Here is a 23,931-nt window from a genome sequence, read left to right on the forward strand (position 1 = left end):
AAAATTCTGTGTTTTTTGTTTTCTGCGGGATCTGCACCAAACTACACGATAATCTTTTCCAATTGTCGCATTTGCTGCATTTTTTAATACATTTTCCACTTTTATTTGATGCGTTATTTAGTACAGATGTAAAGCTGCATTTTTTTTTGTATTTTTTTTATAGCAAAGAAAAGCTTTGATCTGCAGTTTTTTACATGTGTTTTTTTTTCAGGCTCCACATAAAAATCTCCAGAGAAAAAAAAAGCCCCAAAGCCGCACAATTCAGTAGCGTCTTTAGACTAACAGGAGGCGCAGTTTTCATGTAATCTGTACAAAAAAAAAAGCCGCAGAAAATATGCAGCATTTACGCTACGTGTGAACACGGCCTAAATGTCTGAGCAAAGTGAACACGGCCTCAGCGTTTTACGTGGGACAGAAGGGGTTAATCTAATGACTAATGATAGCGAAGGTGAAAATCTCCATCCCGGCAGACGTGACATGAAGAAATGTCACACAAATGTTACCTTCCGAGCTGCTATTTTGTGTCAGCGCAGCAATCCGTTATAATCTCGGCGTGCAGCCTTAATAAGTACCCAGGACTGGTAATAATGGCGCTGTCAGTCTCCGGGAAGGATTCTCTCTCCCTCCGTCACAAATGTCAAAGATCTCCAACTTCTCCAACAGAAAAAGAAACAAATTGGGATGGATAAAAAAAAAAAAGATTTAATCCCTATAAATTCTGCTTGTTGGGCATAAAAACCAAAATTGCCCCCTCCCCTGCATCCGTAACCTGTCAGCGAGATTGGCTGTAATTATTTCTGAGCGACACCAGCCATTATGAGGATGAATATGAAATTATGTCCTATTAATATGCTAAGTGCTTCCATTTCCCTGGAAGGGTTACGCCCTCCGAGGGCCACAGCCCCTCACCTCGCCCCAGAGCGGGGGGCACAAGTGCAGGGAGTCATCACATTTGTCAAACAGCTGCGACAACCCCAAACTTTGTGCCCTGTCAGGGCAGCTTGTGACAAGAGCAGAACCTGATCCTCACAATTCCTGGTGTGACTTGTGCCCGAGGCATCAGATTCAGGAGCAGCGGCAACAAGGGGGCGCAGAACAAAGGGCCACTGTTCTCCGGAGGGTCTGATGGGGACAGATCCAGAAACTTGTGTCTGACCCCTCATTGCTGCAGACATGGAAGTGATACAGAGATGGATGCAGAACGGAGCTCTACAAGACACTCGTAGAGATCAGTGCAGGTCTGCGAAGCGCTCAGGATCCGGAGAAAGCTGGGTGACAACTCTCAGTAACACAGAGACCCAATGCACAAGGGGGTCAGGATGGCGAGGAAATTGCTGAATATGGCACCAATAAGATGCTGACTGGTCGTCTCCCCATGGAGATGTCACACTGGACACTGAGGCACATGGCATCTAGGAAAGTGTTGGCGCTCTATAAAGATTGTTATTAGGGTGTGTGCACACGCTGCGTATTGTCCAGAATCCGCACCGTGCACATACCCTTACGCTGTTTTCCCAGTAAAGGGTGTGGGGGGCAGCCGAGGGGCTCCTGTGCACACAATCGCTCCAAGCAGGGTTGGGGGGTGAGGTGCCTCCCTGGCGCAAAGCAAATCGTCCAGATAAGTAATGACCGGAGGCACCAAGCATGTGTGAGAGAGGGTCATACCTCCGCGCCCAACGTGGCCACCACTGTGTATTTAGCCATATCGCTTGGAGTGCTGCCTCCGTTTCTTACTTTTATACACGTTGTCCCCCGCGGTCAGTGGAGCAATCATGTGAAATCTTCCAGATGTGAACAGTCACCTGCGCCAAGACTGTGGATGGAGTCCTCACACGGTTTACCGAGTGGAAGCAGCCGGATGAACCGACAAGTCAACCCCGGCCTACAGAGCCCACCATCATCTGGGTATCATTCGCATCTCTGTGTCCTGTGCTACGGACGACATTAGAAATAAGCCCCCTAAATTATCGCCCTAGAAATACACCCCCTAAATGATCATCCCATATCTTGTCCTCCAGTCACCTCCAGAGCTGCAGTCACTATTCTGCTGTTACATTGTGTCTTATCCTCCAGTCACCTCCAGAGCTGCAATCTCTTTGTTTACTATTCACTCTCACATCTCCCTGCTTGGTCAGTGCTGGGATCCTGCACTCTCATTGGATGAGCCACCTGTCAGTCACCAGCCATTCTGGCTGCACCTGTGGAATGTTGCAGGGAAGTCTTGGAGGAAAGACACTGCACAGATTTGGCCTTATTCTCCAGGATGGAGCTCATTATAACTGATCATATTACAAATGACGTCTTCCCCTTTAATAAGAGACGATTGGGTTATTGATCCTGTGCAATAGACGGCATCAACTCTGGAAATCCTCCGCATTTATCAGAGCGGACCGTGCTGGCTGAAAATCGTTATGCGGCATTTTTTTATTTTTTTTACATTTTTTGATTTGGATTTATTTTCAAACTATTTTATGCCCCAGAAAGTTGAATATGTAGCCATGTCCCATTTAAGAGTGCGAAGCAAACGGCGTCATAAACATATGAACTGGGTCCGAAACTGGAGGCCACGATCTGCGCTAAATTCCCCAAATGTGGAGCCTTATCCTCCGCAGATGACACTCTGACAATGGCGAAACTTTCTCTAACCCCTTTCCGGCCTTTAGAGATCCGCACAATGGAGGCCGGCCGGGCGATTCACCGGAATCCAGCAATTTGGGAAAGTCTAAACTCATTCTAAACTTAGTTTAGAATGGATTCACTCTGCTACATTGTTAGTGTCTGTTTATTTACATTAAATGCAACAATGTATCAGTGTGGAATGTTTATGGAACAGTGGATCTGGTGGAATAGCGTTCTTCTAGAGATCTGCTGGGCCTTGTGGTCCTCCAGCAGCACTGCCAGCACCGTTCTCCTTCCCTCTGCTGTGGCGAACGTCTCCCAGCGATGCAGTATAATGGATTCCTCTGTGTGGGCGCGATAAGTGATATTATCCCTTCTGAGTTGTGTAATTTGTTGGTATATGGCGAGGGCAGCACGAGAGAAGAGCGGTAAATGAAGCAGCAAATGAGATTGTAATTTTAGATTCTTCTTCTTGTCTGAATATTGTACGAGAGACATCACAGCGCCTATTAATATTACAGCATCCTGCAGGCTCCAACCTCTAATCACAAAACTGGAGGTTAACGGGATCTGTCTAACGGCGCCCAGGAGACCTGGCGGCTGGGGGAGGGGAGGACGCAGCATTTAAATCATAAGACAGGAATTATATAATAATCAGCTGCCTGGAATCATCTCTTATTTTATGGCAATCACTTAGGAAATCGAAGTTGGGACTGTCCTTACAGTGCTCCTACAGGCCGGGCTGAGGCATCACTATCATTTATTGAAATGGCGCCTCTAGTGGCAAATGTATAGTAACAAGCGGCACAAGTTCTTCAATGTTGATCCAAAAGTAGGGGGAAAAGCAGCAGCCACATGTTGGGGAGAAAATAATTCCATCCACCCCAAATCAGGATGAAGGCTCGATCAGCAGCATGAAGTGCACATAGCCGGCCATAATGAATGCAGGGCCCTGGGATCATGTCCAGCATCCACCGATACTGTGCCCCCTAATGGTGGGGTTGTTCACAGCACACGCAGGTCTCCGCATGTCAAGTGTACTCATAACGCGGACCCAGGTCGTCCTGATCTGCAGCTTTTCTATGTCGCTAGCTCCGTTCTAATCCCAACATCACTGAATTACCGGCTGACACACAGATGTCGAGACTTACTGCTGGGATATTGGGGGCTGATGATTGTGCAGCCGGGATGGATAATCTTATATGTCACTAGCGAATCCAGATAGAGGTGGTTCCTGTGCAAGAGCAATATGTGGGCCCCTGTACAAGAACAATATATGGGCCCCTGTGCGAGAACAGTACGTGGGCCCCTGTGCGAGAACAATATATGGGCCCCTGTGTGAGAACAGTACGTGGGCCCCTGTGCGAGAACAATATATGGGCCCCTGTGTGAGAACAGTACGTGGGCCCCTGTGCGAGAACAATATATGGGCCCCTGTGTGAGAACAGCATGTGGGCCCCTGTGCGAGAACAGTATGTGGGCCCCTGTGCGAGATCAATATGTGGGCCCTGTGTAATAACAGTATGTGGACCCCTGTGCGAGAACAATGAAGTCATATGTAAAAGTCTGGGCACCCCTATTAATGTTAACCTTTTTTCTTTATAACAATTTTGGTTTTTGCAACAGCTATTTCAGTTTCATATATCTAATAACTGATGGACTCAGTTATATTTCTGGATTCAAATGAGATTTATTGTACTAACAGAAAATGTGCAATCTGCATTTAAACAAAATTTGACCGGTGCAAAAGTATGAGCACCCTTATCGTTTTCTTGATTTGAACACTCCTAACTACTTTTTACTGACTTCCTGAAGCACTAAATTGGTTTTGTAACCTCATTGAGCTTTGAACTTCAAAGCCAGGTGTATCAAATCATGAGAAAAGGTATTTAAGGTGGCCACTTGCAAGTAGTTCTCCTATTTGATTCTCCTATGAAGAGTGGCATCATGGGCTCCTCAAAACAACTCTCAAATGATCTGAAAACAAAGATTATTCAACATAGCTTTTCAGGGGAAGGATACAAAAAGTTGTCTCAGAGATTTAACCTGTCAGTTTCCACTGTGAGGAACATAGTAAGGAAATGGAAGAACACAGGTACAGTTCTTGTTAAGCCCAGAAGTGGCAGGCCAAGAAAAATATCAGAAAGGCAGAGAAGAAGAATGGTGAGAACAGTCAAGGACAATCCACAGACCACCTCCAAAGACCTGCAGCATCATCTTGCTGCAGATGGTGTCACTGTGCATCGGTCAACAATACAGCGCATGCATAACGCCTTTTTGTATGACCAAACAACTCAATCTTTGTTTCATCAGTCCACAGGACCTTCTTCCAAAATGTAACTGGCTTGTCTAAATGTGCTTTTGCATACCTCAGGCGACTCTGTTTGTGGCGTGCTTGCAGAAATGGCTTCTTTCGCATCACTCTCCCATACAGCTTCTCCTTGTGCAAAGTGCGCTGTATTGTTGACCGATGCAGTGACACCATCTGCAGCAAGATGATGCTGCAGGTCTTTGGAGGTGGTCTGTGGATTGTCCTTGACTGTTCTCACCATTCTTCTTCTCTGCCTTTCTGATATTTTTCTTGGCCTGCCACTTCTGGGCTTAACAAGAACTGTACCTGTGTTCTTCCATTTCCTTACTATGTTCCTCACAGTGGAAACTGACAGGTTAAATCTCTGAGACAACTTTTTGTATCCTTCCCCTGAAAAGCTATGTTGAATAATCTTTGTTTTCAGATCCTTTGAGAGTTGTTTTGAGGGGCCCATGATGCCACTCTTCATAGGAGAATCAAATAGAACTACTTGCAAGTGGCCACTTTAAATACCTTTTCTCATGATTTGATACACCTGGCTATGAAGTTCAAAGCTCAATGAGGTTACAAAACCAATTTAGTGCTTCAGGAAGTCAGTAAAAAGTAGTTAGGAGTGTTCAAATCAAGAAAATGATAAGGGTGCCCATACTTTTGCACCGGTCAAATTTTGTTTAAATGCAGATTGCACATTTTCTGTTAGTACAATAAACCTCATTTGAATCCAGAAATATAACTGAGTCCATCAGTTATTAGATATATGAAACTGAAATACCTGTTGCAAAAACCAAAATTGTTATAAAGAAAACAGGTTAACATTAACAGGGGTGCCCAAACTTTTACATATGACTGAATATGGCCCCTCTGTGCGAGGACAGTATGTGGGCCCCTGTGCAAAGCAGTATATTGGCCCTGTACGAGAACAGTATATGGGCCCCTGTGCGAGAACAATATGTGGGCCCTGTGCGAGATCAGTATATAAGGCCCCTATACAATAACAGTATATGGGCTGCTGTGTGAGACCAGTATATGGGCCCCTATACAATAACAGTATATGGGCCCCTGTGCGAGACCAGTATATGGCCCCTATACAATAACAGTATATGGGCCCCTGTGGAGAGCAGTATATGGGCCCCGTGCGAGACCAGTATAGGGGTCCTCTGCAACCCAATAGCTCCTCCATAATACCCAATCCCACCAATGTAGGTATATGTGGCCCCGTCACCTCCTGGCCCTGTGCAGCTGCACCAATGATATGTCCGCCCTGGTATATGGGCACCGATAGCTCGGATAATTCTAGACTTACTAACATTGCAATGCCCCATCCTGAGACCACCCAGGACATCCCGGACCACCTACTTTTGGGCAGGTCTTGCATACACCTCACCATTTTGACAGTTTGGTTGCCAGGACTGTGGCAGGTATAATGCCATGCGATACTATAGTAGGTTGGTGCCCTTGTACTGATCTTTAGCACGCTGGGCGGATAATGCATGGGTGGGAATACTAAATCCCTACAGATGACCCCCGGATACATGGCCGGGCACACGCCTGACTGTAGCCTCCTGCCATGATTGTGTCCTCACTAATTACAGGACATACAAGTACTTTCACAGATCAAAACCAGGGAACATGGTGCAGAGTCTGACACCCTGACAGCCGGTAACCTAGCAACACTGACAGTTGGCACAAACGAAACTTTGAGACATTTAACCATATATTTGTAGAAATGGCGGATTGTACCATTCTAATTATAGGGGGGGGATCACCCCAACGTTCTATCCCATGGCAGATCTGATCCTGGTGTAGGGCGAGTGCGATATGTAACATTAGAATTTATACAATATTGGAATGTACAGTGCTGCAGAATATGTTGGTGCTATAGAAATAAAACTTGTTATTATTAATATGTATCATATACCTTGGTGCCTGCACCGTGGCCTGAAAAGTCCTCACCTTCCAGATCCCTGACTCAGCACAAAAATCTGTTCTTCCTTCTCATTTTTAGTAATTAAATTTAATTACCAGCTAATTAGTCTGGATTGGAGCGGTGCCCGCTGTAGGCTCTGCCATCCAGATCTAAGGGGAGAAGCAAGGACACAAGAACCTGTGTGGTCCCCAGTGTGGCCCCTCTGTGGGCATATACATAAGGGGGATCCTCAGTGCATGGGGTCTGAGGGATCTGGCACAGATGTAGCAGAGCTGAACCTGGCTGTCCACATCTGTGTGAAGGGTTAACGGCGTCCGGCCGCAGATTCCGCATTTTCGGGGATGGATCCGGTGATGGATTCTGCCAATCTCATGAATGATGTCCAGATATGGCTGCCGAGTGAGAACCTGCAGACGAGGCAATAAATGTGACTGCCGCCTGCTGAGCCGTAATGTGACCGGAGAACCTGCCGGCGGGTGAGGCTGCGATCGGCCAATGTCAATCACTGGTGATCGAAGGAGATCAACTAGAACCGACACGGCGGGACCAGTCGTGTCACAGATCCTCCTTGTATCAATCACATGTTTTCAGGACTTCTGCTTGCTGGCAGTAAACGAGACAGTTTTGATGCTGCTTACATAATAATTTTATTTCTATAGCTCCAACATATTGCGCAGCGCTGTACAATTGAGGGGAACACGTACAGACTATAAAGACAAAATATAAAGTAACACATTCTGGACTGATTCTGTTACAATGTATCATGCGTGGTCAGTCCTCTGTGATCTGCCCCAAAGCTCCCCTGGCTGATGGCTCTTACCTACACTGATACATTGTAACAAACCTTCAGCTGTGTAGACAGGACATTATATATTCCTCCATTCATAATTCTACATAGAGTAGTGAGTGATGGCCGAAGTGCGGCGCCCATGTCAGCCATGTGTGGTCTGCGTGTGGACCCTTATAATTGTGTTTATACAGCAGGGTAATGACAAGATTATTTTACTGAAGGGCTCCCAGCCTGCAGACCACCGGGCTGTACATCTGCACCCCCGTTATTAGCCCAGGGTGAGGCCCGCAGCTCTGGATACCACATGGGCTTAGTCCCTGACATCGGGGGACGCTCTGATCACTGATAGTTTACAATTGGGGGCTGCAGCCTTCCTGGTGCAGAAAGTTTCCAATGAGAGACGTCTCTACTGATTCTGATAGAAGGCCACATATACGGGTAAAGGTTCACGTGAGACTAGGGACAGCGAATGGTCATTCATCCACAGGCGCAAAACCATCTTGGCCTGCATCGGCCTTGCTAGAATTTATAATTTGTAGCCAATCGTACACAGTGTAACAAGTGACAGGTCCCCCCCAACCAAGAAAATTGGTGCTCTACATGGACTAGATTGTTCACTGTGATAACAAGCCAGGGATCCAGGATGATAAACCAGCGCACCGCTATGGCTGCCTGATTTACTGTGATGATAAGCCATTGCATTATACTCCAGAGCTGTACTCACTATTCTGCTGGTGCAGTCACTGTGTACATATATTACATTACTGATCCTGTACTGTTCCCGAGTTACATCCTGTATTATACTCCAGAGCTGCATTCACTATTCTGCTGGTGCAGTCACTATGTACATACATTACATTACTGACCCTGGGTTACATCCTGTATTATACTCCAGAGCTGCATTCACTATGCTGGTGCAGTCACTGTGTACATACATTACATTACTGATCCTGAGTTACATCCTGTATTATACCCCAGAGCTGCACTCACTATTCTGCTGGTGCAGTCACTGTGTACATACATTACTGATCCTGAGTTACATCCTGTATTATACTCCAGAGCTGCACTCACTATTCTGCTGGTGCAGTCACTATGTACATACATTACATTACTGATCCTGAGTTACATCCTGTATTATACTCCAGAGCTGCATTCACTATTCTGCTGGTGCAGTCACTGTGTACATACATTACATTACTGATCCTGAGTTACATCCTGTATTATACTCCAGAGCTGCACTCACTATTCTGCTGGTGCAGTCACTGTGTACATACATTACATTACTGATCCTGAGTTACATCCTGCATTATACTCCAGAGCTGCACTCACTATTCTGCTGGTGCAGTCACTATGTACATACATTACATTACTGATCCTGAGTTACATCCTGTATTATACTCCAGAGCTGAACTCACTATTCTGCTGGTGCAGTCACTGTGTACATACATTACATTACTGATCCTGTACTGATCCTCAGTTACATCCTGTATTATACTCCAGAGCTGCACTCACTATTCTGCTGCTGCAATCACTGTGTACATACATTACATTACTGATCCTGAGTTACATCCTGTGTTATACTCCAGAGCTGCATTCACTATTCTGCTGGTGCAGTCACTGTGTACATACATTACATTACTGATCCTGAGTTACATCCTGTATTATACTCCAGAGCTGCACTCACTATTCTGCTGGTGCAGTCACTGTGTACATACATTACTGATCCTGTACTGATCCTGAGTTACATCCTGTATTATACCCCAGAGCTGCACTCACTATTCTGCTGGTACAGTCACTGTGTACATACATACATTACTGATCTTGAGTTACATCCTGTATTATACTCCAGAGCTGCACTCACTATTCTGCTGGTGCAGTCACTGTGTACATACATACATTACTGATCCTCAGTAACATCCTGTATTATACTCCAGAGCTGCACTCAGTATTCTGCTGGTGCAGTCACTGTGTACATACATTACATTACTGATCCTCAGTTACATCCTGTATTATACTCCAGAGCTGCACTCACTATTCTGCTGGTACAGTCACTGTGTACATACATTACATTACTGATCCTGAGTTACATCCTGTAGTATACTCCAGAGCTGCACTCACTATTCTGCTGGTGCAGTCACTGTGTACATACATACATTACTGATCCTCAGTTACATCCTGTATTATACTCCAGAGCTGCACTCAGTATTCTGCTGGTGCAGTCACTGTGTACATACATTACATTACTGATCCTCAGTTACATCCTGTATTATACTCCAGAGCTGCACTCACTATTCTGCTGGTACAGTCACTGTGTACATACATTACATTACTGATCCTGAGTTACATCCTGTAGTATACTCCAGAGCTGCACCTACTACAGTATTCTGCTGACTGTTATTAGAATCAGCTTATCTGAGCTCTTATAATGCAGTTGATAACAATGATACTATTCAGGATGTAAATTATTCTGGGAGCTTTCTGCAAACATTTAAACCAGTAAGTGCAGAATAGTGAGTGCAGCTTGGAGTAATATACAATATGTACTGACATCTGTAAAGGCCCCGTCTCACTAAGCAATCTCGGTAGCGAGATCGCTGCTGAGTCACAACTTTTGTGACGTAACAGCGATCTCACCAGCGAGATCGCTGTGTGTGACAGCGATCAGCGAGCGGCCCCCCTGCCGGTATCGCTGATCGCTGGAAGAAACCTCTGGACATTTCTTTGGTCGCTGGTCTCCCGCTGGCCAGCACGCATCGCTGTGTGTGACAGGTGGGAGACCAGCGATCAGGTGTAAAAAAATAATAAAAAAAATAAAAAATATAGTTATTCTCACCTTCCGATGTCCCGTTCAGCCATCCTGCCTCTCTCCACGCTCCGGTCCCAGTGATCCTTTGCATGAATGACCGCGAGACTTTGTTAACCCGCGAGACCGTGACATCTCGCGGCCATTCGTGCAAAGGATCACTGGGACCGGAGCGTGGAGAGAGGCGGGATGGCTGAACGCGACGTCGGAAGGTGAGAATAACTATATTTTTTATTTTTTTTATTATTTTTTACAGCGATGGCCAGCGATGCCGCACGCTCGGCATCACTGTGCTGATCACTGGTGAAGCTGTCTGTGTGACAGCTCACCAGCGATCACATAGCGACTTACCAGCGATCCTGACACCTTCATATCGGTGTCGGGATCGCTGGTGAGTCGCTTAGTGTGACGGGGCATTTAGTTGATGACCATTCACTTCCTGTGTGACGTTGTGATACCACAGTATTATCTCCCGTCACTAAGCCATTAGGAGGTAAGCGGAGACGCCGGGGAAAGCTGCCGGTCAGGGGAGCAGAAGGGGAGGGGAGGATAGTGGCCGGGGGAAGCCGTCGGGGAGGGAAGCAGAGCAGGGGAGCGGCTGTGGGTAGCCATCGGGGAGGGGAGTATAGCAGCTGGGGGAAGCTGCAGGGAAAGGGGGCGGAGCGGCCGAGGGAAGCTGTAGGGGAGGGGAGCGTAGCGGCTGGGGAAAGCCGCCGGGAAAGGGAGCGGAGTAGACGGGGGAGGCCACCGGGAAGAGGAGCGTAGTGGAGGAGCAGCCAAGGGAAGCCACCGGGGAGGGTAACGGAGCGGCCGGGGGAAGCTGCCGGGTAGGGAGGTGGAGTGGCCGGCAGAAGCCACAGGGGAGAGAAGTGGAGCGTCCGAGGGGAGGCTGCCGGGGAGAGGAGTGGAGCGGGAGGAGCTGCCGAGGGAAGCCGCCGGGGAGGGGAGCAGCCGGGTAGGGAGGTGGAGCGGCCAGCGGAAGCCACCGGGGAGAGAAGCGGAGCGGCTGGGGGAAGCCACCAGGGAGGGAAGCAGGGAAGGGGAGCGGCCGAGGGAAGCTGCCAGGGAGGCGAACGAAGCGGGAGGGAAACGGAGTGGCCGGGGAAGGTGCAAGGGAGGGGAGCAGAGAGGGAGGGGAGAAAAGCGTAGCGACCATTGGAAGGGGAGCGGAGCGGCCAGGAGGGGAGTGGAGCGGCCAGAAGGGGAGCGGAGCGGCCAGGAGGGGAGTGGAGCGGCCAGGAAGGGAGTGGAGCGGCCAGGAAGGGAGTGGAGCGGCCAGGGAAGCCGCTGGGGAGGGAGGCGGAGCAGCCGGCAGAAGCCTCCAAGGAGAGAAGTGGAGCAGCCGGGGGAAGCTGCCAGGGAGGGGAGGGGAGGGGAGGGGAGAAGAGTGGTCAGGGGAAGTGGCCAGGGAGGGGAGCAGAGCAGCTGGGGAGGGTAGTGAAGCCGCAGGGGAAATCTGCTGGGGAGGCAAAGGGAGCGGCCGGGAGAAGCCGCAGAGGAGAGGCCTCTTTACCAGATGTTCCAACGGCATTGTTCCCGGCCGGATTTTACTTAGATATTTTCTGTATTTCAGAGTAAAATGTCCCTTGCTGAAATGATGGGGTTAATCAGCTGTTAAACTCCCTGTAGCGCTTTTCACAGCGGAGGGTTTTGTACAATTGCATCAGTCTGGGATTCACCATTGCTAAAATGAAAATGACCTTGATTTAGCTCACTTCTTTTTTTTGCCTGAACCCAGCAGAACACGAAAATATTCAGAAGAGGAGTCAATTGTTACTAAACCAGATATTGCTGCCGTCTCACAGCGCCCCTCCCAGCATTAAATCACCTCGCTAGTATCTGGGGCGCCCCCCGACGGCCCTGCAGGTGGTGCTCACACATTGCTGTGGACTGTCCTCTGTGAGGCAGAAGCATCACAACACTTCTCCCTTGTTGTTTCCTACAATGTATTGCGGTCCTCTGTGACGTGGACCCCGAATGATGCATTGTTACCTTCACTGATACATTGTAACACATCTCTAGCAGGATAGAGATTAGTTTAATTTACAGAGGACTGCAGTGGATGGGGACGCTGCAGGCCATTAGTGGGTGGAGGTTGGGTCTCCATGATCTGCATTGTGTAAATCCCTGAATCCTCTCTTAATTCTCCGCTTTGATTATATCGCGCACAGGGGACTCTCCGCTAAGTGGATTGGAGCAAGGTGGGGAAATCTCTGACCTTGGGGTCAATGGCATGTATCAGGAGAGAGAAGCACTGGCGGATGATGGATGAGGCGGATGTGGGATTTAATGGCGGGGAGCCCACCTGGTGTTTAGGCTTTTGCTGGACCTTTAATAGGCTAACATTGCGAAGCTCCCAGAAGATGGGTCAGAGGTTTAATGGGGGGAAACCAATTAACTAATTATTCCTTATGAACCTTGTTATTTCACCTCTGCTCAGCCCCTCCACCCAATGCCATTAACAAAAATATTTTTCAGAATGTAAAGTGGGGTGAGCTGACACGGGCGTCACTAGTGGCGTATTGTTAGGGAAGTCGTCTGTGGCGAGCGAAGAACTCGAATCATCTCTGTGAAAACAGAATTAACTCCGAAGTAGGAGGTCCAGAACTGTCCCCAGACCGGGGCGCGGCCGGACCTGGTCTATGGGAGGTCCTGTCAGTCTGGCCCCATCCACAGGAGCTTTGTAACTTTGTATGTTTTATACTGAAGAGTTTTGTAAAAGTTTATAAAGTTCTATACAAGGATTGTAAAGTAGAAAATAAATATCAATGGAATGTATCTAGTGAGGAGACTTCCTATGAATAACATTTATCAGCAATCTATAGGGACTGACTACTGTGATGGCTTTTAGAATGGGGACCACCACCCCAAAAATATGGTTGGCCATTAAAAAAGGCAAATTCTAAAGTGAGGGTTGAACACAGGCACTCCTGGCTCCATGTAAGTCAATTGGAAATGCCAAAACAGCTGAGCATTTGTGGTGGTTCTAGCCCATAGACCCCAAATGTATTACCTATCTATGCTGATCATGGGGAAAACTAATGTCTCTCGTGACTAGGTGGTGGCACATGATGTCCCCATTCACTAGGTGGTGGCACATGATGTCTCTGGTGACTAGATGGTGGCACATGATGTCCCCATTTACTAGGTGGTGGCACATAATGTCCCCATTCACTAGGTGGTGGCACATGATGTCCCCATTCACTAGGTGGTAGCACATGATGTCTCCATTCACTAGGTGGTGGCACATGATGTCCCCATTCACTAGGTGGTGGCACATGATGTCTCTGGTGACTAGATGGTGGCACATAATGTCCCCATTTACTAGGTGGTGGCACATAATGTCCCCATTCACTAGGTGGTGGCACATGATGTCCCCATTCACTAGGTGGTAGCACATGATGTCTCCATTCACTAGGTGGTGGCACATGATGTCCCCATTCACTAGGTGCTGGCACATGATGTTTTCATTCACCATGTCGTTTCACATGATGTCTCCATTCACTGGGTGGCGGCAACTGATGTCTCTATTCACTAGGTGGCGGCACATGTTTCCATTCGCCACGTGTTGGCACATGATGTTACCATTAACTAGGTGGTGGCATATGATGTCCCCAGTCACTAGGTGGTGCACATGTCTCCATTCACTAGATGGTGGCACATGATGTCCCCATTCACTAGATGGTGGCACATGATGTCCCCATTCACTAGGTGGTGGCACAGGATGTCTCCACTAGGTGGTGGCACAGGATGTCCTCATTCACTAGGTGGTGGCACAGAATGACTCCATTCACTAGGTGGTGGCACAGGATGTCTCCACTAGGTGGTGGCACTTCGTTTTCTAGTTTGTGGCAAATGGTGTCATTTTGTAGATGATAGGACATAAGCTTCTGCCACCTATTTCCCAATGAAGACATTATCAGAGACCAGTTAGTGGGACATGTCATGTCATTCTGGTATATTTCACGGGGCTGGTTATTATTTGATTCATTGAAAGAGAACGGCTGCGGCATTTACCGTCACTGACGGGGGAGGTGAACGCTGAGTATTGTGTCGTTTCAGGTCTCTCTCTATTAATAGACACCGACACCAAAAATACCGGTAAGCGCTGCTTATGGCGGAGACAAAAGATGAGAGTGGGAGGCTGAGATTTAAAGCTGGAGTTTTCAGGGTTTTATCCGTCTGATTGCAAAGTGTGATGTGCAAATCAAAGTAACATCTGGATGTGTTTAGTGCCGGAGCCGAGGCGGCAAATCACTTGTACTGTGGAGAATCCTGCCAGCCGCTAATAGATATCCCGGGCATCTGAGTACAGCGGCAGCAGCGGCGACTACAACGCCTAGAACACAAAGGGAGGAGAGATACAAGAAAAAAGACGCATCATTGCATCATCTGCTCGTACATGCAGCATATTAGGACATCCGGCATCTTGTGTCACCAGATTGTACCAGGTCAGGGGGTACATATTATATGAGGTGACGTCTAGGCCTCGCATCCTGCACTTCTGAGGATGCTTTGACCAGGGCCCACCTCATATGAGTAATGAACTACCAAGAGGCAGCAAAACGCATGAAATGGGCAACCTGAAAGCTAACAAGCAGCAAAACTGTAGCTGCAGCTCTGGATGTGACTGGAGTATGAGCTTGATGTTATTCGCATGGACTGCAGTGCTGCTTCCTCATCCAAGTCTATTTCATATCTCCCCCCTTCCCCCTTGTTGGACTAGATATCTACAGATTGCAGAAACCAATCAATCAGAAATATCAAAGCCTCCGCTGTGCGGGCACTAAGTCAGAACACATGTACCCTGCTCCGCTGTCTGCCGGAGCCGTCTCCGCAGATTACGGCTGCGCTCAGAACCGCCACTCACAGCCCGTCGTCACCTCCCGTCCACAACACCCCAACTCCCAAAACACCCCAACTCCTCTGTTTCCCTTGGAAAGGAACAAAGGAGGAAAACGAAAAAATGTCTTCTACACCACGGGACAGAGCATGGAGAGGAGGCAATAGGGACGTCAAATTTATTCTGTTATAAAAGCCACAAAAAACATCTCCAGGATGAGCAAGAGACCAAAGGAACTGATAGGACTAAATCTCTGCACTTACAGTGCCTTGCAAAAGTATTCGTCTCCCTGGAACTTTTCAGTCTTTTCTCGGATATCATGCTTCAAACATAAAGATACCAAATGTAAATTTTTGGTGTAGATTCAACAACAAGTGGGACACAATTGTGAAGTTGAACAAAATTTATTGGTTATTTTAAATTTTTGTGGAAATTCAAAAACTGAAAAGTGGGGCGTGCAATATTATTCGGCCCCTTTAACTTAATACTTTGTTGCGCCACCTTTTGCTGCAATTACAGCTGCAGGTCGCTTGGGGTATGTCTCTATCAGTTTTGTACATCGAGAGAGTGAAATTCTTGTCCATTCTTCCTTGGCAAACAGCTCGAGCTCAGTGAGGTTTAATGGAGATCGTTTGTGAACAGCAGTTTTCAGCTCGTTCCACAGATTCTCGATTGGATTCAGGTCTGGACTTTGACTTGGCCATTCTAACACCTGGATACATTTATTTGTGAACCATTCCATTGCAGATTTTGCTTTATGTTTGGGATTAATGTCTTGTTGGAAGACAAATCTCCGTCCCAGTCTCAGGTCTTTTGCAAACTCCAACAGGTTTTCTTCAAGAATGGTCCTGTATTTGGCTCCATCCATCTTCCCATCAATTTTAACCATCTTCCCTGTCCCTGCTAAAGAAAAGCAGGCCCAAACCATGATGCTGCCACCACCATGTTTGACAGTGGGGATGGTGTGTTCAGGGTGATGAGCTGTGTTGCCTTTATGCCAAACATATCGTTTGGCATTGTTGCCAAAAAGTTCGATTTTGGTTTAATCTGACCAGAGCACCTTCTTCCACATGTTTGGTGTGTCTCCCAGGTGGCTTGTTGCAAACTTTAAACAACACTTTTTGTGGATATCTTTGAGAAATGGCTTTCTTCTTGCCACTCTTCCATAAAGGCCAGATATGTGCAGTGTACAACTGATTGTTGTTCTATGGACAGACTGTCCCACCTCAGCTGTAGATCTCTGCAGTTCATCCAGAGTGATCATGGGCCTCTTAGCTGCATCTCTGATCAGTCTTCTCCTTGTTTGAGATGAAAGTTTAGAGGGACGGCCGGGGCTTGGTAGATTTGCAGTGGTATGATACTCCTTCCATTTCAATATGATCGCTTGCACAGTGCTCCTTGGGATGATTAAAGTTTTGGAAATCATTTTGTATCCAAATCCAGCTGTAAACTTCTCCACAACAGTATCACGGACCTGCCTGTTGTGTTCCTTGGTCTTCATGATGCTCTCTGTGCTTGAAACAAAACCCTGAGACTATCACACAGCAGGTGCATTTATATAGAGTCTTGATTACACACAGGTGGATTATATTTATCATCATTAGTCATTTAGGACAACATTGGATCATTCAGAGATCCACAATGAACTTCTGGAGTGAGTTTGCTGCACTGAAAGTAAAGGGGCCGAATAATATTGCACACCCCACTTTTCAGTTTTTGAATTTCCACAAAAAGTTAAAATAACCAATAAATTTCAACTTCACAATTGTGATACACTTGTTGTTGATTCTTCACCAAAAATTTGCTCTTGGTATCTTTATGTTTGAAGCATGATATGTGGGAAAAGGTTGAAAAGTTCCAAGGAGCCAAACACTTTTGCAAGGCACTGTATAATATACCGTATTTTTTGCACCATAAGATGCACTTTTTTCCCAAAAAATTTTGGAGGAAAATGGGGGGTGCGTCTTATGGTGCGAACACAGACTTACCAGGGGGTTGGGGCAGCAGAACCAGTGGCGGTGACGGCAGAGATGTAGCGATGCTGGGGTGGACAGTGTGGAGTGCACCTGAGCAGGGTCCCTGCCTCAGGATGCCGGTGGCAGAAATGTGTTCGCTGCAAGAGCATCACCGGTTTCCCTGCAGTCACCTTCCTGAAGCCGTGGGCCGCCGGAGGTTTCAGGAAAATGGGCACATTCCTGCCGCCGGCATCCTGAGGAAGGGACCCTGCTCTGGTGCTCTGCCTCACCTCCGACACTAGACCCGCAGCATCGCACCCCGAGGCTGCAGCACTGCCACATTCCTGTCGCTGCTGGCTTCCAGAGGAAGGGACCATGCCTCCTGTGACCCAGCTGTACCACCACTGGCCCTCAAGTAAGATACCTTAAATTCAGACAATAAGATGGACCCCCATCTCATAAAAATCTTTTTCTGCTATTTTCCACCTCAAAATTTGGGGTGCATCTTATGGTCCAATGCGTCTTGTAGTCCGAAAAATACAGTAGTCAGTGACCACACAGGCAAGGCAAACTGCACATTATTATGATGTATACAGGGAGTGTCCCCTGGTGGTGGCTGCACACCGGATCTTATCATATGTCTCTGTATACAGGAAGCTCCCCTTAGTGGTGGCTGCAGACAAGATCTTATCATGTATCTCTGTATACAGGGAGCTCCCCCTAGTGGTGGCTGCAGACAGGATCTTATCATGTATCTCTATATATAGGGAGCTCCCCCTAGTAGTGGCTGCACACAGGACCTTATGTATCTCTGTATAGAAGGAGCTCCCCCTAGTGGTGACTGCAGACAGGATATTATCATGTATCTCTGTATACAGGGAGCTCTCCCTAGTGGTAGCTGCAGACAGTATCTTATAATGTATGTCTGTATACAGGGAGCTCTCCCTAGTTGTGGCTGCAGACAATGTTATCATGTATCTCTGTATACAGGGAGTTCCCCCTAGTGGTGGCTGCAGACAGGATCTTATCATGTATCTCTATATATAGGGAGCTCCCCCTAGTGGTGGATGCAGACAGGATCTTATCATGTATCTCTGTGTACAGGGAGCTCCCCCTAGTGGTGGCTGCAGACAGGATCTTATCATGTATCTCTGTATACAAAGAGCTCCCCCTAGTGGTGACTGCAGACAGGATATCATCATGTATCTCTGTATGCAGGGAGCTCCCCCTAGTGGTGACTGCACACATGACCTTATCATGTATCTCTTTATACAAGGAGCTCCCCCTAGTGGTGACTGCAGACAGGATATTATGTATCTCTGTGTACAGGGAGCTCCCCCTAGTGGTGGCTGCAGACAGGATCTTATGTATCTCTGTATACAAAGAGCTCCCCCTAGTGGTAGCTGCAGACAGGATCTTATCATGTAGGTCTGCATACAGGGAGCTCCCCCTAGTGGTGGCTGCAGACAGGATCTTATCATGTATCTCTATATATAGGGAGCTCCCCCTAGTGGTGGCTGCAGACAGGACCTTATCATGTATCTCTGTATACAAGGAGCTCCCCCTAGTGGTGACTGCAGACAGGATATTATCATGTATCTCTGTATACAGGGAGCTCCCCCTAGTGGTGACTGCAGACAGGATTTTAACATGTATCTCTGTATAGAGGGAGCTCCCCCTAGTGGTGGCTGCAGACAGGACCTTATCATGTATCTCTGAATACAGGGAGCTCCCCCTAGTGGTGACTGTAGACAGGATATTATAATGTATCTCTGTATACAGGGAGTTCCCCCTAGTGGTGGCTGCAGACAGGATCTTATCATGAATCTCTATATATAGGGAGCTCCCCCTAGTGGTGACTGCAGACAGGATATTATCATGTATCTCTGTATAGAGGGAGCTCCCCCTAGTGGTCACTGCACACATGACCTTATCAAGTATCTCTGTATACAGGGATCTCCCCCTAGTGGTGGCTGTAGACACAACCTTATCATGTATCTCTGTATACAGGGAGCTGCCCCTAGTGATGGCTGCAGACAGGATATTATCATGTATCTCTGTATACAGGGAGCTCCCCTTAGTGGTAGCTGCAGAAAGGATCTTATCATGTATCTCTATATTTAGGGAGCTCCCCCTAGTGGTGGCTGCAGACAGGGTCTTATCATGTATCTCTGCATGCAGGGAGCTCCCCCCTAGTGGTGGCTGCAGACAGGATCTTATCATGTATCTCTATACAGGGAGCTCCCCCTAGTGGTGGATGCAGACAAGATATTATCATGTATCTCTGTATACAGGGAGCTGCCCCTAGTGGTAGCTGCAGACAGGATCTTATCATGTATCTCTGTATACAGGGAGCTCCCCCTAGTGGTGGATGCAGACAGGATATTATCATGTATCTCTGTATACAGGGAGCTTCCCCCTAGTGGTAGCTGCAGACAGGATCTTATCATGTATCTCTGTATACAGGGAGCTCCCCCTTGTGGTGACTGCAGACAGAATCTTATCATGTATCTCTATATACAGGGAGCTCCCCCTATTGGTGACTGCAGACAGGATCTTATCATGTATCTCTGTATACAGGGAGCTCCCCCTAGTGGTGGATGCAGACAGGATATTATGTCCTGCACCCCATATTCTGGGTCCTCCTTCAATTGTATATATCTGCAGGTATAATCGAGCATTTTCCACCTTTGGTTACCCAGTCGATGATTCCCTGTACACAAATAGCCATGCTCTGGTTTCTGGTAATACGTGGTGTCTTGTGAGGGGCGGACGAGCCTGAGGACTGAGTGTAATAACGTACTGTGTTCAAGAAATAATCCAGCTCTGACCTCGGCTGCGTTAAATCGATGGCGTGAATATAGACATTACATCTGCGGTGGGCTGTGTTGTTCACAACATGACAGATCTTAAAAGTTTATAGGGGGAGATAATAAATGGAAAATGTCAAGGACAGAAGCGGAGAAGGCTGAAGAGCAGGCAGAGCCTCGATGTTGTCGCCCGCTTGTGCACCAGCCTGGGTCAGTGAAGGGGTTAATACCGCGCAGATAATGCACAGACACTAATGACCAAATATCCACACAATTAGGGAATTTAATTTCTAAATGTTTTTACCTTTCCTGGAAAATGACAACCTCTGTAGTCTGCAGCGAGGTGTAAGGAATGAGTTGCGGCTAATGGACGCCCTCATTACCCTCGGCCGGAGCAAATTACACACAAATCTTCTGTGCTCCAGCAAGCCCCAGTAATGGAGGCCTAATGACAGGGCCGTGCATGGAGCCTGCACAGCTGAGGCGGGGTTCTCCATCCTGCAGGAGAGGACATTATTCCCATCTGTAAAGAAACATGTACTGAGCCAAGAATAAACCTGTCCGCCTCGTCCACGGCCCCCATGAGCCACTGACGGAGTAAACGGCGCTGATGACATCATCACTGCAGCGACATCATAAGAGGACAGCGGTTCCATAATGGCTCCATCCCTAATGGTGGCACGCTGGAAATTGTTACAGAGAATGAAGTGTTTCTACCGGAAAATTATTTCAATTACACATGTTACACAAGTTTATTTCATAGTTACAAAGTTATATGGGTTGAAAAAATCCCCAGGTGCATCAGGTTCTCCCTTTCTCCACCAATTGTGCATTGTGTCACTAAATTATCTATAACCCACAATGTTCTGTGTAACGAGGAAATCATCCGGCCCTTGTGTAAAAGCTGTTACAGTGTCGGCCATTACTGCATCTTGTGTTCAGGCATTCCACAGTCTGACTGCTCAAACTGAAAAGAACCCTTTCCTAGATAGCTGCTTGAATTGCCTTTCTTCCTTCTGTAATGAGTGCCCCCTAGTTCTCAGTATGGTCCTTGGAAGGAATAAGTCCTGTTCCATCCTCTGTACTGACCACACATATATTTATACATGTAAATGAGGTCTCCTCTGAGGCGTCTTTTTTTCTAAGCTAAATAAGAGGCCTTCATCCCGTGTAATGTAGGGGAGGTCTCCATCCCGTGTAATGTAGGAGAGGTCTTCATCCTGCGTAATGTAGGAGACACCTCCATCCTGTGTAATGTAGAGGAGGCCTCCATCCCGTGTAATGTAGGAGAGGCCTTCATCCCGTGTAATGTAGGAGACACCTCCATCCTGTGTAATGTAGGAGAGGCCTCCATCACGTGTAATGTAGGAGAGGCCTCCATCCCGTGTAATGTAGGATAGGTCTTCATCCCGTGTAATGTAGGAGAGGCCTTCATCCCCTGTAATGTAGAGAGGCCTCAATCCCGTGAAATGTAGGAGAGGTCTCCATCCCGTGTAATAATCTAGTTGCCACCTTGAACTGACTCTAATTTCTGCATATCCTTTTTAAAATGTGGAGCCCAAAACTGGATCCCATATTCTAGATGTAGCCTCACCAGTGATTTATAAAGAGGTAATAATACGTTTTGATCGTGGGATTTTATCTTTTTGTACAACCTAAAATCTTGTTTGCTTTTGCGGCTGCTGCCTTTAAGTACTACTGCTCCGCTTATTTGTAACTAGAATCCACCGTCCTTCTCCTGTTTTGTGGTCCTGAGTATTCTCCCTTCTAATGTATATTCAGCTGGATTACTCCGTCCTCAGTGCATTACTCAACATTTATCTACATTAATCTCATCTGAGAAGTGCATCTGACGTCTTATCCAGATCGTTCTGTAATATTGTAATGTCAAGGTCAGATTTTACTATCCTGCAGATCCCTGCGGTCCCCCTGCTCCTGGTACAGATCCCTGCGGTCCCCACTGACTATATCCCATTTAGAGAACATACCATTTATGACGACTCTTTGATTCCTATCATTTAGCCAATTCCTTACCCATCTGCATATACTGTAGTTTCCCCCTTTCCTTGCTTCTGTAGCTCGAGTATAAGGCTGTTATGTGGTGCAGGATCAAAGTCCAGATAAATCACATCAGCCGCATTACCAACATCCAACATGTTAGTTAGACACAACCTATTCTTCATGAATCCGTGCTGGTTGTCAGTTATTGTGCTGTTCCATCTAAGGTTATGATTGTATGCTTATATAATTGTGTTATGTTACCTTTCTTTGTATTCAGTTTTGCATTTGGTCTGCTGCCACCTGCTGTCCTTTTCTGTATAGCAGACGGCAGCTAATTAATTCTAGTACATGCCTCCCACTTCCAGGTCAGGTGACTCCTTCTCTTCCTGCCGGTGGCCATTACTAGTTTCTTTCTCATCCGGGAGAGACACGCTTACCAGGTTGTGGAAGGCATCAGTTTTTTGACCACTCACAATTTGCTAAATTTGCCGAATCATCTTGCTGCATACCTTGCTGCACACATCTTGCTGTACCACCTGGGTTGTTACACCTGCATTTCTGGAGAAGTACTGCATTACCAATCATATGCTGTATGTCCAGATTTCCAATAAACAAGTCTCGACTTCACAATATCTGGTGTGTATCATCTCTCCGGACGCATGAACAGCAAAACAGCAACAATGGTCCTGTCTGCTCTGCATTGAGGAAACGGAAAGTAGGAATCTCTCCCAGCCCCACTCAACTACACCTCCATTTGCCTCATGTGTGGCCAGAACAGTTATTACTCTCTGTAATATATCTCTGCAGGTCATCTATTATAAAGCCCTGATATATGTTACACTACTGATGTCATACTTACCGGACAGTAGTTGCCTGGATCCACCTTCTCACCATTCTTAAACATCAGTACCACATCAGTCTCCTCCAATCCTGTGGCACCGACCCTGTTACTAAAGAGTCTAAGAATATGAGATACAGCAGTCTGTCAATTAGTGAGCTCAAATCCCTCAGTATCCTTGGATGGATGTCATCTGGGCATTTCCTTTATGTGTAATGGAACAAGACAAAAAAAAAACAGAAAAAATTAGACATAATTTCACACCAAACTCAAAAACAGGCAGGACAAAATTGTTAGCACCTTTCCAAAATTGTGGGTAAACAACTTTGTTTCCAGCATGTGATGCTCATTCACACTCACCTGTGGCAAGTAACAGGGGTGCACAATGTGAAAATAACACCTGAAACCAGATAAAAAGGGTAGAAGTTGCCTCAATCTTTGCATTGTGTGTCTGTGTATGCTACACTAAGTATAGAGAACAGAAAGAGGATAAGAGAACTGTCTGAAGACTCAAGATCCAAAATGATTGAAAAATCTCAACAATCTCAGGATTACAAGTCCATGTTGATGTTCTTTTGTCCACGGTGTGCAACATAATCAAGAAGTTTATAACCCATGGCACTGTAGCTAATCTCCCTGGATGTGGATGGCAGAGAAAAATTGATGAACGGTTGTAACACAGGATAATCCGGATGGTGGATAAGCAGCCCCAATCAAGGTCCAAAGAAATCTAAGCTGTCCTGCAGGCTCAGTGTGCATCAGTGTCACCACAAACTATCTGTCCACATGTGAATGAAAAGCTATGGATCATGAAGATCCCACTGCTGACACAGAGACATAAAAAACTGTACTGCAGCTTGACAAAATATGCGTGAGTAGGCAAAATCCCCCCTGGGAAAGCATCTTGAGGACACTTGAGAACAAGATAGAGCTTTTTGGTGAAGCACATTATTCTACGGTCTACTGAAAAGAACACAATACTTACAGTCAGACATGATGGAGGGTCACAGATGTTTTGGGGGTTGTTTTGCTGC

This window comes from Dendrobates tinctorius, unplaced genomic scaffold, assembly GCF_039654945.1.
Source record: "Dendrobates tinctorius isolate UK_male_01 unplaced genomic scaffold, ASM3965494v1 ptg000010l, whole genome shotgun sequence".
NCBI lineage: Eukaryota > Metazoa > Chordata > Amphibia > Anura > Dendrobatidae > Dendrobates > Dendrobates tinctorius.